The sequence below is a fragment of the Pantherophis guttatus genome, chromosome 6 (genome assembly GCF_059756535.1).
Source record: "Pantherophis guttatus breed Tessera chromosome 6, ASM5975653v1, whole genome shotgun sequence".
Taxonomy (NCBI): Eukaryota; Metazoa; Chordata; class Lepidosauria; order Squamata; family Colubridae; genus Pantherophis; species Pantherophis guttatus.
Genome location: NC_142068.1, coordinates 13,305,273 through 13,324,328, shown reverse-complemented (window position 1 = coordinate 13,324,328; position 19,056 = coordinate 13,305,273). Strand labels below are relative to the sequence as shown.

At 39.8% G+C, this 19,056-nt stretch overlaps 1 protein-coding gene and 1 non-coding gene across 4 annotated transcripts in view; one reads left to right on the top strand and one right to left on the bottom strand.

Annotated features, from left to right (window-relative positions):
• KCNMB2 (potassium calcium-activated channel subfamily M regulatory beta subunit 2) overlaps positions 1–19,056 on the top strand; it is a 330,212-nt gene that overhangs the window by 171,448 nt on the left and 139,708 nt on the right. The window lies entirely within an intron of this gene.
• On the bottom strand, positions 9,228–9,334 carry LOC117678857 (U6 spliceosomal RNA). Its single transcript, XR_004595166.2, has one exon. It is a non-coding gene; the product is annotated as a U6 spliceosomal RNA (small nuclear RNA).

Below are 19,056 nucleotides of genomic sequence, written 5' to 3'. Positions count from 1 at the left end.
CAGGGGAAGAATATTGCAAAATCTCCATTCCCACCCCACTCCAGGGGAAGGATGCTGCAAAATCCCCATTCCCTCCCCACTTCTGGGGGAAGGATATTGCAAAATCTCCATTCCCACCCCACTCTGGGGTCAGCCAGAAGTGGTATTTGCCAGTTCTCTGAACTACTCAAAATTTCCATTACCGGTTCTCCGAACTGCTCAAAATTTCCGCTACCGGTTCTCCAGAACCTGTCAGAACCTGCTGGATTTCACCCTTGCACTAGTCCATAAAAGGGGAAGTGTCTATGTGAATTCTCAGTCATCCAGGCCAGTGGTAGGTTCCAACCGGTGTTACCACCAGTTCGCTTCGCTCTCACGTGGGCTGATCTTGCGCTCACCGCAAGTGCGTTAGGTTTCTGCCCAGCTGAGGTGCGGCAATCCACTCTGCTGTGCCTATCAGCTGGGCTAAAAAACAAGAAATAAAAATAAGTATAAAGCGGGGGCGGGTGGGAGGGCCCAGCTCCCAGCCAAAGAGAACCGGTTCGGTGATGTCACATCGTCGCCACTACCAGCTCGGCCAAACCGGGAGCAACCCACCACTGATCCAGGCCATGGTTGTCCCATAGATGCTTTTTCAAGAGGCAACTGGACTTTCTGGTTTTTCTTTGAATTTTTTCTTTGAATTTTTTTTTTCAAAGAAAAAACAGAAAGTCCCATTGCCTCTTGAAAAAGCATCTTTGGGACATAAAAAGGGAAAGTTCTCCTCTTCTGAATGCAGCTATGGTACTCTAAAACAGACAATATGACATAAAGTGATACCTCAGTACTCATCGTTAACAGGTTCCGGGAGTACCAAAAACAATGAGTACCAAACCGTTTTTTCCCATAAGGAGTAATGTAGTGAGTCATAAGGCAGCCAACACTGATACGTTCTAGCTTGTGTGTTGAGTACCAAACAAATGATGAGTACTGGGACGAAATTTTCACGTCAAAATGCGTTGAGTACCAAATTTGATGAGCTTCAAAGCAGTTGAGTACCAGGAACTGCTGTAATGTGGAACAATGCCCTTTGAGCAAATATCAGGGCAACTCCAGAGTCTTTCTGTATACAACTCTATCATATATTGACTATATATAAATAGTTTACTGTTGAATTTGTAAAGAGAGTAAATTGTTTCATATTTGCTGATTGGGAATGCAATTGTGAGGGGCTTTTTAACTTTTTTTTTTTTTTTTTGCCATACGCTAAATAAATATATAATTCCTCAAAGTCAGATTGTTTTCTTCTAGTCTGAATGAAGCATTGAGCAAATAACCCATCAAAGCAGATTCACAAATCAAAGTGGGGAATGCACCCCATACCTTTTCTATTCCTTTGGGGTACTTACAAAAAATATACAATTTCGCTTCAACCAATGGGTTTGATCATTCCTTTAAGTTCTCTGCCTATTGGGGCTCTGGGTCAGAAGCAAGACTGACTTGGTTTTGAATTTAATTCTCTTTCTCAGCATTCAGTTTCTTTACTGCGACCACCTCAAATTTTAACTCCTTTTTCTACTTGATGTAGAATGTTAACTTTATGTAGGAGATAACCAGGCTGAGCCTGAGGGAGGGAGTCAAGTGTGCCATCGGTCTCGAATCCCTTCAGGCTCACAAGAAATCTAACTCCAGCCCTCCTTGAATTCTACTGATTCTTATTTACTGCCAGTCTGCTTTGACCATTAGTAGTTCAGATTCTAGATTCTAGAGGGACGCAGTGCCTCAGTGGCTAAGTTGCTGAGCTTGTCAATTGAAAAGTCGGCAGTTCAGCAGTTCGAATCCCTAGTGCCGCATAATGGGGTGAGCTCCCGTTACTTGTCCCAGCTTCTGCCAACCTAGCAGTTTGAAAGCACATAAAAAATGCAAGTAGAAAAATGGGGACCACCTTTGGGGGAAGGTAACAGCGTTCCGTGCGCCTTTGACATTTAGTTATGCCGGCCACATGACCACGGACAGTGCTGGCTCTTCGGCTTTGAAACGGAGATGAGCACCGTCCCCTAGAGTCGGGAACAACTAGCACATATGTGCAAGGGGAACTTTTACCTTTACCTTAGTTCAAATTCTTGTAAAGAATGTTAATATGCATTAGACCTGTATTCATTTGAACCTCCTTGACTCCTGATTTCTTGCAGCTGACACCTTCCATGGTACTACTGCCAAAACACCTGGAATTCAATTTACTTTCAGCACTCTGACTATGGGAGACCAGCCTGGCATATAGCATTGAGTCAAATCTGATTTCAAATTCTGCATAATCAAAACAAATTGAAGGCTCTGGGCTACGGTGAATGGGTGGCAAGCTAATACTTATAGAGCTGGAAGAGTCCTTGGTAGTCTTCTAGTCCAACCCCCTGATCAAGCAGGAGACCTTATACCATTTCAGACAAGTGGCTGTCCAATCTTTTCTTAAAAACCTCCAGTGATGAAGCAGCCACAACATCTGAAGGCAAGCTGTTCCACTGGTCAATTGTCCTCACTGTTAGGAAGTTTCTCCTTGATTCCAGGTTGCTTCTCTCCTTGATTAGTTTCCATCCATTGTTTCTTGTCTTGCCTTCGGGTGCTTTGGAAAACAAAAAGGCATCTTAAAAAGGAAGTGGAAAAGTAGAAGCTTACTTTTTAAACAGCTTGAAAAGATTTTTAACAATTCTTTTAAGTTGGTGAAGGACGTTTGCTTCATTGCTTCAACTCGTGTTTTATGCTAGATCATTTTGGAGGTCACTAGATTGTTTGTCTTTTCATTTTTCCCTACCCCCCAAACATCTAAGAGGAATATTTCAAAACCTCGGTAAAGTCCCTGAAGATATTCTGCTGAAACATGATGCATGCTATTGTTTAATGGACCTATCATTCCTCCTCTTTTATACCCATTTTATGAAGGGAAAAAAAAAACCTGCAGGTTTGTAATGCTTCTGCATTAAAGCTAATAATTTTGTTTTTATTGCATCTCAAAGTGCTTTAAGAGTCAAATTGAATCAGTTTGCCTTCAGATCTTGAATCACAATCTCAAATTCAATCAGGCCCTCGTTGAATCTTGAATTTCTTCTTTGAATTAAATAAAGGCTTCTAATATCCACTCCTGCAACCCTGAAAATTGCACTCATCCATGACTTGGTAGAATACATTTTCTGTTTAAGTTGCAGAGAATTCCTGGGGCTTAGTTCATACATCATCCTAACTCATAACATAGCTTCTTCAGTTTAGAGCTTAGCTCAGTCTGTATGAACCCATCCACTGCTTATACAAACTATATAAACTTGCTTGTTTTCTTGCAGATGTTTTATTACTTGGTAACATCATCAGTGCTAGAAGGGAGATTGGCAGCACCCCAGAAGATCTCAAGGTCAAAGGATCTTGATAGACTTGAACATAGGGCTCTAGCTAAGGAACAAGGAGGTTCTGCACTCTAGTATCAAATGCTCAAGCCCAAGATAGGATGTACCTAGCTTGGCATTAATTTTTGTGAGAAGGATCTGGATATCCTAGTAGATACTGCAGTAGATTACGCATAAACCAGCAGCGTGTCACAACTGCCAAAAGGACCAATACATTCCTGTATCCCATCAACAAAAATTATAAAGTTGACATCACAGGAAGCGATAGTGCCACTCTACACTTCATTGATTTAGACCGGTTCCAGTTTGCATTGCCACAATACAAGATGGATTACTGGAATTGGAAAGAATGCAAAGAAGAACAAGAAAGATGGTTAAACCTAAAATGTCATATAGTTGTGACATATAACTCATCAGGGTGACATGATAGCAGTGTTCCGATATCTCAGGGGTTGCCACAAAGAAGAGGGAGTCAAACTATTCTCCAAAGCATCTGAGGGTAGAACAAAAAGCAATGGGTGGAAACTAATCAAGGAGAGAAGCAACTTAGAACTAAGGAGGAATTTCCTGACAGTTAGAACAGTTAATCAGTGGAACAATTTGCCTCCAGAAGTTGTAAATGCTCCAACACTGGAAGTTTTTAAGAAGATGTTGGATAACCATTTGTCTGAAGTGGTGTAGGGTTGCCTGCCTAAGCAGAGGGTTGGACAAGAAGACCTCCAAGGTCCCTTTTAACTCTGTTATTCTATTCTATTCATCAGAATTTCCGGTAATGGTACGTTAAAATCTGTTAATATTGGGGCAGAAGAGAATGGGAGGTGAGAGAAGGCGAGAGCAAGCAGAGAACTCAAGCCAGCTTATTTTTAATCATTGCTTATTCATTTTGTTGAGAATTTCCTCTAGAAACTAAGTCTCAGGAGAAATAAATTAGTGTCTGGTGCTCTTGTATGAATTTAATGATGAGGATGTATGTGAATGGTGAGTGGTGTGGTGGCCTAGAGGTAGAGCTCTCACCTCACAACCAGGAGGCTGTGAGTTCAATCCTAGGTAGAGGCAGATATTTTCTCTCTCTGGGTACACTAAGAATATATCTGCTGAATAAAACTCCACATTGGCAAAAGGAAGGGCATCCGGCCAGTAAACACTCAGCTCCATTCAATTGCCCAGACTCCACTCCGCAAGGGATTATGAGGTCATTAAAAGAGGATGATGATGTATGTGAATCAGGGGGGGTTTCAAAACCCGTCGCTACTGGTTCGCTCGTGGGCGCACGTGGCTGCCACAGCCACTACCAGTTGTGGCGATCGCATGCAAAGTGCGTGCATGATGCGAACCGGTGATAAAATTGATTAGAACCCACCACTGAGTCCTTCGGGAGTAGGGCGGTATATAAATCAAATAAAACCTAAAAAAAACCCCCTAAACTGCTCTGGATCCGCTCAATCATGTTAATGTCCAATATACAGTGTGGATTCCAGGGAGATGATCAAAGTTCAAAGGAAGTTCCTATCTTCCTGTACTTCATTTAAATCTTAATATTCCATAGCAAATATTAAATTTTTGTGTGGGGCTTGTTCAATACAGATGCCAAAAGAGTCTTGCCTCTTGGAAATATTTGAAGCCAATTGTCGGAGACCTTCCTGTGTCTCAGAGAAATTCAGAGAGATACAATTTCTCTGCCCACCAGTTTGCTGGAGACTCATGTATGCTTAGGTGTGGGAAAGGTGGGGAAAGGTGTGCTTAGCACCTTTCTCCACGTTTAAGCATCCATATATGATGAATGACAGAAGAGTAACAATTTAGAAATATCAGCAATTAATTATTCCTTAACATCGTGGCTTTCTTGATTGAACACTATTGATTGAACAGTCAACCGGGGTGAATATGTGGAACTTCAAGTCTCTGACTTTAGCTTCTTCAACATTGCATTTTTGTTTAAAAAGTTTTTTTATTTTGAAAACATTAAAACAAGACACAAACACACAACATTTATATACATATCACTTTTCCCTATAGCTACTTCGAAGTGATCCTTTCTTACTATTTACATCTATTCACACATATTTTACCTTTGTCTTATTCAACAATTATTTTCCATCATTCTTTATTTTGTCTACATTGTACCTTGATCTTCAACATTTTTTCTCCCCTCTCTCCTTTATTCCTCTTTTCATTTTTCCTATTCTCCAACCATTCATACCATCTACACCACACTTTGTAATATTCTGTATCCTCTTTCTCCTTGATTTCTTTTGTTAATTTGTCCATTTCTGCGCACTCTAAGATTTTCCTAATTAAATCTTCTTTTGATGGTAAGTTTTCCTTCTTCCAATTTTGTGCATAGACAATGCGGGCTGCTGTCAGTATATGTATTATTAAATAATATATTTCCTTAGTATAGTTTTCTATGGAAATCCCTAGTTCTCCCTTTATTGAATTCTGAATTATTTCCTCTATCCACTTTTTAACTTTCACCCACAATTTCTTTGCCACTGGGCAGATCCACCAGAGATGATAATATGTTCCATAGTTCCATGAATATGTTGAATGAACTTCAAGTCTCCAACTTTAGCTTCTTCAACATTGCATTTTTATTAGACGGTGGGATGTGCTACTTTCCAGTTGTATGATGAAAAGTAAGATTGGCCAGCAAGGCTCTCCTGATGTTCTCAATGAAGCTTTTAAATTGTGTTTTTCAGGAGCCAAATGTTGATGATGATCTCCAGGGACTTTAAAATGTTGAGCTGTTTCCATTCAGCTCCACTTATCTTTTTTTTATTATTATTAAAAAGTTTTATCAAGTATTACAACAATTTTTCCCATCCCTCCTCCACCCCATCCCTCCTCCCCCTACCCCCCATCCCTCCTCCACCCACCCACTCATCCCTCATCCCTCCTCTCCCTCCAACCCCCTTTCCCTCACCCCCCACCCCGGACTTCCCAGAGCAAATACAGGGTATAATATCTAACAAACATAAACTAAAATATGCTAACTTTCTGTAATGTCCAAACTCCCTCTTGCTCTTTAGCTCCCCTTTCTTCTAACAAAACATAATTCAAAAAGAAAATTTTGGTTTCATTCATAGGCTATTTGAAACTTTTTAGTCCGATATTTGTTTTGAATATAGTCAATCCATCTTCTCCATTCCGATATATATCTTTCATTTGAATGTTCCTTCAAGTATGCCGAAATTTTTGCCATCTCTGCTAAATTCACTACTTTTAACGTCCATTCTTCAATAGTAGGTAAGTCTTCCTTCTTCCAATACTGCGCCACCAGAAGTCTGGCTGCTGTTATTAAATTTAAAATCAATTTAGTCTCTATATCCGTACAATCTGTAATTATACCCAACAGAAAGAACTGTGGAGTAAATTTTATCTTCTTCTTGAGAATGTTTTGGATAATCCACCATATTTTTATCCAAAATGCCTTAATTTTTTTACATGTCCACCATATATGATAGTACGTAGCATCATCACATTTGTATCTCCAACACTTAGGTTGCAAACTTGGATACATACAGGCTAGCTTTTTAGGATCTAGATGCCATCTATAAAACATTTTATAAAAATTCTCTCTTAAGTTTTGGGCTTGCGTAAACTTTACATTTCTAACCCATATTTTTCCCCACGTTTCCATCATTATTGGTTCTTCAATATTCTGTGCCCATTTTATCATACAGTCCTTAACTAGCTCTATTTCTGAATCTATTTCTACTAATGCATTATACAACCTTTTTATATGCATTTGACTTTGGTCTCTAATTTGTTTTACCAAGTTCTCATTTTGCAAGATACCAACTTTCTGATCTTCTCTCCATCTAGCCTGCAACTGTCCATACTGAAACCATGTTTGAATTATCCTTTCTTCTCTTAATTGATTCAAAGATTTTAGTTGTAGTATACCTCTTTCCTTATTAAGAAACTCCTTATAAGTAGTCACATCTTGTTTTTGCTCCACATTTATATTCTCTATCGTGTGTCTGGGTATTGCCCACATTGGTATCTTTTTTTTTTTTATTGAAAAGTTTTACAAAAAGTTTACATATTTCTCCCCCCCTTCCCTACCTCAACCTCCCCCCTCCCCCCCTCCCCTTCCCAGAACAAATTACAGGGTATAAACTTCAACAATCATAATCAATCCTAATCTAAACAATTATGACATTTCACATCTCTTGTTTCTTCAATTCCCTAATTACCCGCCTAGCTTTATTACTTAAAGACACACTAAATATCTATATAATCATTCATAACCTATCTGCAATTTCTTATTCCGATATTTATTTTGAATATAATCTATCCACCTTCTCCAGTCTCTTAAATATCTTTCATTTGAATGATCCTTCAGGTACGCCGAGATTTTTGCCATTTCCGCTAGATTTATAACTGCCCACATTGGTATCTTATCGTTTAATTTATACTGATACTTTTTCCAGACACGCAATAAAGCATTCCTTAATATGTGACTTTTAAAAGTCTTATCCACTTTCTTATCATATAATAAATAAGCATGCCAACCGTAGACCAAATCATATCCCTCAATATTCAATATTCTTTCTTCTGTTGAATTCATCCAGTCACTAATTGCTGATAGAGCAGCTGCCTCATAATATAATCTTAAATTGGGCATTTTGAGACCTCCTCTTTCACATATATCCTGCATTATTTTTTGCTTTATTCTCGGTCTCTTTCCTGCCCAAACAAAATTATTAATACCCTTCTGCCATATCTTCAAATTTTCATCTTTTTTAAGTATTGGTATCATTTGAAGAAGAAATAAAAACTTAGGCAAAACATTCATTTTTACTGCTGCTATTCTTCCCAACAAAGATAATTGTAATTTTTTCCAATTTTCCAACTCTCTCTGTATTTTTTGCCACAACGGATCATAATTATGCTTAAATAATTTTGCATTTGATGTCATGATATAAACCCCTAAATACTTAACTTTTTTTACTATTTCAAATCCTGTTAGTCTTTCTAATTCATCTTTTTGATTTGTAGTCATGTTTTTAGTTATTATCTTCTTTTTCCCTGCATTTATTTTAAATCCGGATACTTGTCCATATTGATTAATTATATCCATTAAACCTACAACCGACTGTAATGGTTGGGTTAAAGTAACAACCACGTCGTCTGCAAATGCTCTTAATCTGTAGTCATACTGCCTAATTTTAATTCCACTTATTTTATCCGACCCACGTATTTTACTCAACAAAAATTCCAAGGTCAAGATAAACAATAATGGAGACAAGGGACATCCTTGTCTTGTTTCTTTTTCTATATTAAAAGTATCTGTTAAACTACCATTAATTATTATTTGCCTTAATAGATTGTGTAAAATATTTTCCAAACTGCATCTTTTCTATTATTTTCAGTAAGAAATGCCAATTCAATCGATCAAATGCTTTCTCCGCATCAAGAAATATTAGCACCGCAGGGATTTGGTTGTTCTTCCCCAAATACTCTAATAGGTTAACAACTTGCCTTACACTGCTCTTCATTTGTCTACCATTTATAAAACCAGTTTGATCCTTATGAATCATTTGTTGCATGATTATCATTAACCTATTTGCTAGTATTTTAGCAAAAATCTTGTAATCTGTATTTAAAAGTGATATAGGCCTATAATTTTTTGGCTGGGTATGGTCTTGCTCCTCCTTTGGAATCAGAGAAATGAAAGCTGTCCTCCAGGATGGGGGTACATCTCCTCCAGATTGTATATTAGTAAATAATTCTTTAAGTGGTCCCACCATTTCTAACTGCAAGTGTTTATAATAAGCGGCTGTCAAACCATCCGTCCCAGGGGCTTTACCCACTTTCAACTGCTTAATTGCACACATAATTTCCTCAGAGGTTATCGGTTGATTTAAACCCAAAAATATGGAACGCTTCACGAATTTGCGTGTCATCCTTGCGCAGGGGCCATGCTAATCTTCTCAGTATCGTTCCAATTTTAGTATATGTGCTGCCGAAGCGAGCACCAGCTCCACTTATCTTGACATGATTGCTTGGAAAAGATTATAATCTCTGTTTCCTGATGATTAATGGTGTGGACTTGCTGTAACACAAGAGTGATTGAGGATGTTTTGTGGGTCCCTTACTTCCTATTATACAGTATCAGTCATTAAAATAGACCAAAATGGAATATGGGTGCTTAAAGTAATGAAGATCAGATATATTGATTATTTCTCTTTCTTCCATTTCCTCTGCTTTGGGATTCATATCTATTTTTAAACTCTCGGTTTGCTTTTGTTATGTTGTGTGTGGCTTTTTTTTTTCCATAAGAAAGAAAACAAAATTAACAACATTTCTGGAATTCTTTCGCCCAGGGGTGAAATCCAGCAGATTCTGACAGGTTCTGGAGAACCGGTAGCGGAAATTTTGAGCAGTTTGGAGAACTGGCAAATACCACCTCTGGCTGGCCCCAGAGTGGGGTGGGAATGGAGATTTTGCAATATCCTTCCCCCAGGAGTGGGGAGGGAATGGGGATTTGGCAGTATCCTTCTCCTGTCATGCCCACCAAGCCACGCCAACCAAGCCACACCCACAGAATCGGTAGTAAAAAAAAATTGGATTTCACCACTGCTTTCACCATTAACATTTTTATTGAGTTATAAAATATTGTAAAATACAAAATGCAAAGTAAATAGGAAAGCAGTGGGTGGGAGGGGAAAGGGGGAAGAGAAGTGAGGAAAGATAAGACAAAAAAGAAAAAGAAGCATTGACTTCCGACTTTCTCTGTTGCAATAAAATAAGGCATTAACATCACATCACAACTTTTTGCTTTTTCATAATGATATGAACAAGCCATTTCTCTAAAAATCCGTCAGTCTAATCGCTAAAGTCAGAGTTTCATTCTTTTCCACATCAAGCATGAAGTTCAGAAGCGGTTTCTATGTGGAAACAAAGTACTTATGTTCTTTTCTTTAATCAAAGTGGTCAGTTTTGCCATTTACATGGGGCTCCCCTTGGGGTGCACCCGGAGGCTCCAACTGGTGCAGAATGCGGCCGCGCGGGGGATTATGGGAGCGACGGGACGCTCCCATGTGACTCCTCTCCTCCGCGAGCTGCATTGGCTTCCAGTGGACTTCCGGGTGCGCTTCAAGGTGTTGGTGATCACCTTTAAAGCGCTCCATGGCTTAGGGCCGGGGTACTTACGGGACCGCCTTCTGCCACCAATAGCCTCCCACCGGCCGGTTCGCTCCCACAGAGAGGGCCTCCTCAGGGTGCCGTCGGCCAGACAATGCCGGCTGGCGACCCCCAGGAGGAGAGCCTTCTCTGTGGTGGCACCTACCCTATGGAACAATCTACCCCCAGAGATACGAGTGATCTCCGACCTCCGGACTTTTCGTCGGGCCCTAAAAACTTACTTTTTTCAGTTAGCCAGTCTGTCTTGATTTTAGGGTTGGTTTTTAAAGTTTTGATACTGATTTTAAATTGACAAGTTTTAAATTATGGGCCAAAGTTATTAATTATTTTAAATCTATTTTTAATTGCAATGTTATGTATAAATGTTTTTATTTTGGCTGTTCACCATCCTCAGTCCAAAAGGAGAAGGGCGGTATAGAAGTTTGAATAATAAATAAATAATAAATAAATAAATTTCAGCCAACTCCATCAACTTCTGCAACCATTCGTCCATAGTAGGAATCAAAATGTCCTTCCATTTTTGTGCATACAGTTTCTGGAATTCTTTTTAGCACCTTCATCGCCAGTGGCCATAGGAGATGTCTATGATATCTTCTATATAAAGAAATACGATAATACATTGCTTCTGGGCAGTGGTGGAATTCAAATTTTTTTATTACCGTTTCTGTGGGCGTGGCTTGGTGGACATGGTGTGGCTTGGTGGGTGTGGCAGGGAAAGGATACTGCAAAATCTCCATTCCCACCCCACTCCAGGGGAAGGATACTGCAAAATCCCCATTCCCTCCCTACTCCTGGGGGAAGGATATTGCAAAATCTCCATTCCCACCCCACTCTGGGGCCAGCCAGAGGTGGTATTTGCCAGTTCTATGAACTACTCAAAATTTCCACTACCGGTTCTCCAGAACCTGTCAAAACCTGCTGAATTTCACCCCTGCTTCTGGGTATGTTTCTGGTCTCCTCTGATGTTGTGTCTGTATGCATTTTTGTGGATGTACTATCCATATGAAGTGTGTGTGTGTGTGTGTGTGTGTGTGTGTGTGTGTGTGTGTGAGAGAGAGAGAGAGAGAGAGCGAGAGAGAGAGAGAGAGAGAGAGAGAGAGAGAGAGAGGGAAATTCTGCTAATCCTGTTACTCTGATCTTCCATTTGCACAGTCGTAAGCCACATTAATAGAGGGAGGGTCGGAGGGAGGGAGGGAGGGAGGGAGGGAGGGAGGAAGGAAGGAAGGAAGGAAGGAAGGAAGGAAGGAAGGAAGGAAGGAAGGAAGGAAGGAAGGACTACCCCCTGTTTCTTTTGACCCCTTCACTTTAGCCTATATTTCTTTGGCTTTATGGGAGATTGTGTTTCCAAAATATGCAGCTTCAGAAAGGAGACAGGCAGAAAAATTCCAGGTTCTGCTAGTTAATATTCTTTTAAGAATTTATTTTTATTTCATTCTTTTGGTAGTCTAGTTCTTCCTTTCTTTCAGTCCAAAGCTGCCGTTTTTCTACATCACACGTTGTTACTCTCTCACAGTACTCAGCAAAAGTAACAAATTATAAATTGTGAGCTTCTGGTTTCCAACTTTGTGGGATTGTCGCTTCCTCAGAACTCAGCAGCGCCTTTTGTGAGCGGACGTTTTGAGGACAATGGTGAAGTGTGCGTACAATCCGTATCCACCGGCTGTGGAAGGGCACTGAAGTAACCAGCTGAATTTTGTTCTGTCTGGATGATAAACTAAAAAACAGAGCAGAACAAACCGCCAACACTTCGTCTCTTGCCCTTGTTCCTAGCCACACTCCTGAGTTCTGCACAGTGGCCTTTCTTATATGCACTGCGCATTGGTAAGAAGTAATTCTTTATGATGGCAGTGTTCTCTCTCTCTCTCTCTCTCTCTCCCTCTCTCTCTCTCTCCATCTCTCCCTCTCCTTTTCCCTCTCTCCCTCTCTCACTCTCTCTTTCTTTCTCTCTCTCTCCTCCTCTCCATCTCTCCAGCTCTCCCTTTCCTTCTCCCTCTCTCTGTCCCCCTCCCCCCCTCTCTCTCTTTCTCTTCTTTCAGAGTTCTGATTAGTAAGAAAATAGAATTTTTAACCAGTAATCTTTCAGGGGTTGTTGTCCAGGTGAAATCATTGTTAGACAATCTCTAGTTGTATTTGCTGTTCTTTCTTTCTTTCTTTCTTTCTTTCTTTCTTTCTTTCTTTCTTTCTTTCTTTCTTTCTTTCTTTCTTCCTTCCTTCCTTCCTTCCTTCCTTCCTTCCCTCTCTCTTTCTCTCTCTCTCTCTCTCTCTTTCTTTCTTTCCCCCCCTCTCTCTTTTTCTTTCTTTCTTTCCTTGATTATGGGTTATGAACCCCAAAGTTCTAGACACAAAATTGAAGGAAGGAGATTTGAATATAGGTATATGTGCATGCATTTTTTTTTTCCTTTTTGGTAAGGCAAAGGAGAATTTGTGAAGATATTTTTCCCCCTATTCTGACAGCATCCTGGGGTGTTTCTTTGATTGGATCTATCTGAGGTGAATTTCTTTTTCCAATTGTTTCATGCCAAAGAGGAACATGTCAAGACCTGCATTACAGTACTGTATCTGCCAAGTTCCAATCTCCCCAGGGCCCTAGTGCCAGTCTAATCACCATTTCTTTGTATTTGTGATACCTGCTCATTGTTTTGGAATATTGCTTACAAACTGGAGAACTTTGCTAATGACGTCATGTTCACCGTTTCCTAGAGCCCACAGCTTCTTTCAACACAGAGTGAATGAGATAAAATAAAATAAAATAATAATAACTTTATTGTTATTGTACGTGTATACACAGTATACCCGTACAACGAAATTCACTTAACACCCAAAGATCAGGTCCAACACACATAACAATCCCCAAACATACCCCCAACCCACCACAAATTCCCCACCCCTAAACCACCCAAACATCCACACAACAGACCAAGTAATGCTGTCCAACAGCTCACTGATGGTAGCCCTTTAGTTCATGGTTGAGTGCAATTATAGCTCTGGGATAAAAACTATAGACTTGTGATAAGCAAATCAAGGAATAGACTTCATTTCAGCACAGGATACCTAAGGAACAGGAATCATAAATAGGCAAATGTTTGTCCTTTACAATGCTTTATGATTCTTTCCCCCATTTTGATGTACAGTATAGTAACTTTTTCTTATATATTAGGTGCTATAATGTTTCTCTTAAATTCATCTCTGTGAATGGGAGCCATAGCAGGTCTTAGCATGAAGTGTGAGACTGTCTGATTATCTGACTGATACATTTAAGATGAAAAGCTAAATTTTATGCAGGATTGTGCTGTATCCATGGACATGGTTTATATTCCATCAAGTTATTGCAATAGCGGGAGGAACGGCTTAATTTTGCTCTTCGTTTTCTTTTAGCCATCGTATTTGCACTGATGTGATACTCTTACACTGTACTTGAAAACACAAATGCAATCAATAGAATGTAACATCTATTGATGTTATTTTATGGTGGAGCGCTTCAGATAAAAATGTGTTTCTCTGTCTGACGTTTGTCAGCCTTTTCTGATGTTGCAGATCAGGGTGTACAACAGTTATGGCTAACCTTTTCCAGACCAAGTGCCCAAAGCATGCGTGCATATGCACGCATGCGTGCCCAAGTCCCCAAAATGCAATGCGCGCGTGGCCCCTGTGTATGTGCCCCACCCCCAGGCATGCCTGCGTGGCTCCACGCATGCTCTCTGTGTATGCGCGCAAACCCCCACACATGCGTCCCTCTGCACATGCACAGCAGAGACCTGAAGACCAGCTGGCTAGTGGGAGGCGCACACATATGCGTGGTGGAGCTGAACTGGGGCAATAGCTCATGTGCCCACAGAGAGGCGCTGCGTGCCACCTCTGGCACACGTGCCATAGGTTCGCCATCACAGGTGTGCAACATACATACCAGGGGTGAAATGTAAAATTTGTTACTACTGGTTCTGTGGGCGTGGCTTGGTGGGGGGGTATGTGACTGGGTGGGCGTGGCCAACTTTTTTTTTTTTTAACTTTTCAAAGCATTTTTTCTAATGCTTTGAAAAGCCTCTGCTGATCAGGCAACTCAGCTGGGATCGTCAGAGAGGCTTTTTAAAAAATGTTTTGAAAAGCCTCTGACGATCCCAGCTGAGCCGCACGATCATCAGAGGCTTTTTTTAAAAACTTTTAAAAGCATTTTTTCATCGGAAGAGGTTGTAGAAAAAATGCTTTTAAAAGTTTTTTTTAAAAAAAGCCTCTGATGATCGTGCAGCTCAGCTGGGCATGGTGGGGGGGGACGCAGGGATTTTTGCTACTGGTTCTCCGAACCACCCGCCGCCATCGCTACCGGATCAGGCGGACCGGTCCGAACCGGGAGCATTTCACCCCTGATACATACCCAAAAGTTTTGGGTAGAGCTTCAAAGCCCTTTCATCACAGGGCTTTCACAAAGTAATTTCTAATGTGACAGAAGGAGCAATGTAATTAATTCTATTCATAATACTGTATATTGGAATTCTTGGTGTGGATATCTTAGGACTGCAACATTTACAGTCAGACCGCTTTAAAGTTAATCTAAACTGTATATCATATTGTAATTACGGTAGATTGGCTAACTTGTTGTGTGAACACGGCCACTGTAGTATATTCTGCAAAGCATAGTTGAAACAAACTATGGCTTGGAATTATCTGTGAATCTAGACTAGTAATATGTTCCTTAATTAATTAATATGTATGTATTCTTGACTGACCGAAATACATATTCAGCATTTCTCATCTGCATACTTCCTTGCTAAAAATAATTGTCATCCATTGCTTGCCCTAAAGATACTTTGAATACTTACAAAGGTGGCTGTGAGATGGTAAATTGGAAGTGCGAGGCAAGTTAGCTGTATTATAATGCTTGCCCCAAAAAGGCTTTCTTTTCATAAAATGCTATCCATCCGTATCCAATCATCTTGATGTTTGAAGCTGAGCTCTCATTGGGATGCCAGATCAGTGCTAGAGGTATTCAATTCACATCTGGGGTGTTTCTTCATGCCCCCCCCCCAAAAAAAATCCTTGCAGACAGAAAATGTTGCTCAGAAGGTATCTAAGCTAGCCAAAGAGCCAGATATGCAATCTGAAAGGGGTCTCTAAACAAGTCAGTTTTTTAATTTGCTATACTTTTAATATATGAAACTCTCCATAGATTAAACACTAAATCGCATGATCCTTAGTGACTGATCAAGTTGTGCTTTGTCTCTGTATGAATTCACAGCTTCTGTTCAAAGGGGGTTCTTCCTACCCCTGGTTTATTATGCACTTTGTTCACATCAAGTTCAATGGTTACCTAGCCCTATTCTCAGAAGAACATCCTTGGAAGGGATCATTGAGGTCTTCTAGTCCAATTCCCTCCTTAAGTAGGAGACTCTATACCATTTCAGAAAAATAGCTGTCCAATCTCTTCTTAAAAACATCCAATGATGGAGCACCCACAACTTCTGGAGGCAAGTTGTTCCTCTGATCAATTGTTCTCACTTTCAGGAAATGTCTCCTTAAATTTTAGGTTGGTTCTCTTCTTGACTAGTTTCCATCCATAGCTTTTGTCCAGCCTTTGGAGAATAGGTTGACTCCCTTAAGTTGACCCCTTTTTCCATTAGCACCTGCCAAGTAGAGCTTCTATGGCTTCCCATAGCTTAGGATCTCATAGAGCTAAATGTGGCCACGAATAACTATCTTCTTAACAAGTTACATTTCTCAGTGCCAGTTATGACAGTGATACAATTTCATGGAGAAGCCATCCAGCCATTCCAAGCGTACCATCCAGGCCACCTGTAGATTCATCTCTGCCAAAATATAGTCCATTGGAGTAAAAAGAGGAAAGCCACTTTTCTCTTGTCTGATTCATATCTGGGAAGGGAAGGTGTCTGTTGATTCATTTAAAGTATAACAGTGATTTCATTTTATTTTTATTTTTTTTTCACAATTCTATAATTTTTATAGACATCAATACTGATAACAATGAATCTTATTTTCTAGCAAATAGATGCAAATACTCATGGGATAGGAAAGAATTTCAATGTTTTATATGCTTTGTAAGCAGGTCGATGTTTTCTTTTTCTTTTTTCAATTTTTATTTATAAGTACAAACTAAACAGAACAATGAAACGTACAAAACATAAAAACATATAAACATCCATTTCAATACATGTCCAGTTTGTCGCAACTGTAATATGCATTTCTCTTTGTATTTTGACTCTTCCTTATTTGGTCATTCCCTTTTGTCTATCTACTATTGATCTTTGTTGACCTATGTCTGTTCTTTGTTTCCATCATATTATATCTGGTCATTTTATTTACTTCCTATTGCTTCATCTCTTTCCTATCTTTCAACCAACTATACCACTTTTCCCATACTAAGTAAAAGTCATGTTCTTCCCTATTTTGTAATTACTTTGTGAGTCTATCTAATTCCGCACATTCCATAATTTTATTGATTACTTTATCTGGTGTTGGTATATCACTACTCTTCCAGTGTTGCGCGTATAGTGATTTCATTTTATATGGCCACCCACCTCAAACACACGATTCTGAAGAGCTTCAAAAACTATATAAAAGAACAAAGAGTGCTTTAAAAAACATATAAAACCATGCACCACAATCAGCAGCCAAACAACAAGAACATCAGAATAACTACTGAACAGAGTCTACCTTCTGACTCCCCAAGGCTGAAGATGGAACCACATCTTTAATGCCTTATGAAAAACCAGCAAGACCAGGTCCAATCTAATCCCTGGAGGTATGCTGTTCCAAGGGATGGGGTGCCACTACAGAAAAGGCTCCTCAGAAGTCCTTCCACTGTTCTTCCATTTAAACTAAAGAAGGCTTTAGAATAGAATAGAATAGAATAGAATAGAATAGAATAGAATAGAATAGAATAGAATAGAATAGAATAGAACAGAATTCCTTATTGGCCAAGTGTGATTGGACATTCAAGGAATTTGTCTTTGGTGCATATGCTGTCAGTGTACATAAAAAGACAAGATACATTCGTCAAAAATCATAAGTTACAACACTTAATGATAGTCATAGGGTACAAATAAGCAATCAAATCATACTAGGAAACAATATCAATATAAATTGTAAGGACACAAGCAACAAAGTTACAGTCATGCAGTCATAAGTGGGAGAAGATGGGTGATAGGAATGATGAGAAGACTAATAGTAATAGTAATGCAGACTTAGTAAATAGTTTGACAGTGTTGAGGGAATTGTTTGTTTAGCAGAGTGATGGCGTTCGGGGAAAAACTGTCCTTGTGTCTAATTGTTCTGGTGTGCAGTGCTCTATAGTGTCATTTTGAGGTTAGGAGTTGAAAGAGTTTATGTCCAGGATGCGAGGGGTCTGTAAATATTTTCACAGCCCTCTTTTTTGACTCGTGCAGCATGCAGATCCTCAATGGAAGGCAGGTTGGTAGCCATTGTTTTTTCTGCAGTTCTAATTATCCTCTGAAGTCTGTGTCTGTCTTGTTGGGTTGCAGAACCAAACCAGACAGTTATAGAGAACTGTTTACAGAACAGAGAATAAATCAGGAACGTGAAAGAAATACTTGTTTATGTCTGCCTTCATGATGGTGATCAGGTGATGGTTTGGGGCCCACTTGACAAGCAGAAATAGGGTTCAGACCTGGTGCAAGAGCTGCATGTCCCTTCCTGTATTCTTAGCAGGAGGGAGAGGAAAGAAGAGGTGGGACATCAGAAAGGAAAAGAGAAAGAAGTATAGATTTTAAGCAAATTTATCCTGTCTCTGTTCACAGTGTTGCCCAGTCAGTCTGTATCTTCCAGCCACCTGCATAAGTAAATTCAAATGTTTGTCAGTGTAAACATTCATAATCCCTAGATGCAAACCATGACTAATCTGATGTGTTCTTGTTAATTACTGTCATTGCTGCCAGGCGAGTAAACAGTGGGCGATAAGCAGTAAAAGAGAGTGGAAAAAGAGAGAGGAAAGGAGAAAAGGCTTGGCTTGAAAAGTCTTTGTGAAAAGACTTTCACAAGTCTTTAATTCCATCTCTCCAAAGCTCACCCAAACAAGCTTGAAAAGTTTCTAGCAAGCATTGAGTTGCAAACTTTCTAGCAAACTCTTTAAAAAAAAAAGAAAAAGACATAAAAGTATTTTAGTTATAACAGTCTGAAGAACCGCTGGATGTGTGAGATTGGCTTTTACTCAAAAAGTTTCTCAAACTTTATTTTATTGATCGATCGATCATATTTATATTGCCGCCCATCAAGAAATCCACCAATCTTGACAGCGCGTAAGTTGATGGCCGATCATCAGAACACCACACAAAAGTGGATGGAGGTGTGGAATAGCTGTTCCCCCCAAGATGTCTCCGAGCATATCAGTCCTAGTAGTATACCTCCAGGATTTAGCCTACCCCGACACATATGGGTGACATATAATAGAATTAGAACAACTCATGGGGTGTGTGCTGACTCCCTGTATAAATGGGGAAAGACACCTTCAGCACAATGTGATTGTGGGGCCCCTCGACAGATTATCCAGCATATAGTGAGGGAATGCCCTAACAGAAGGTATCCAGGA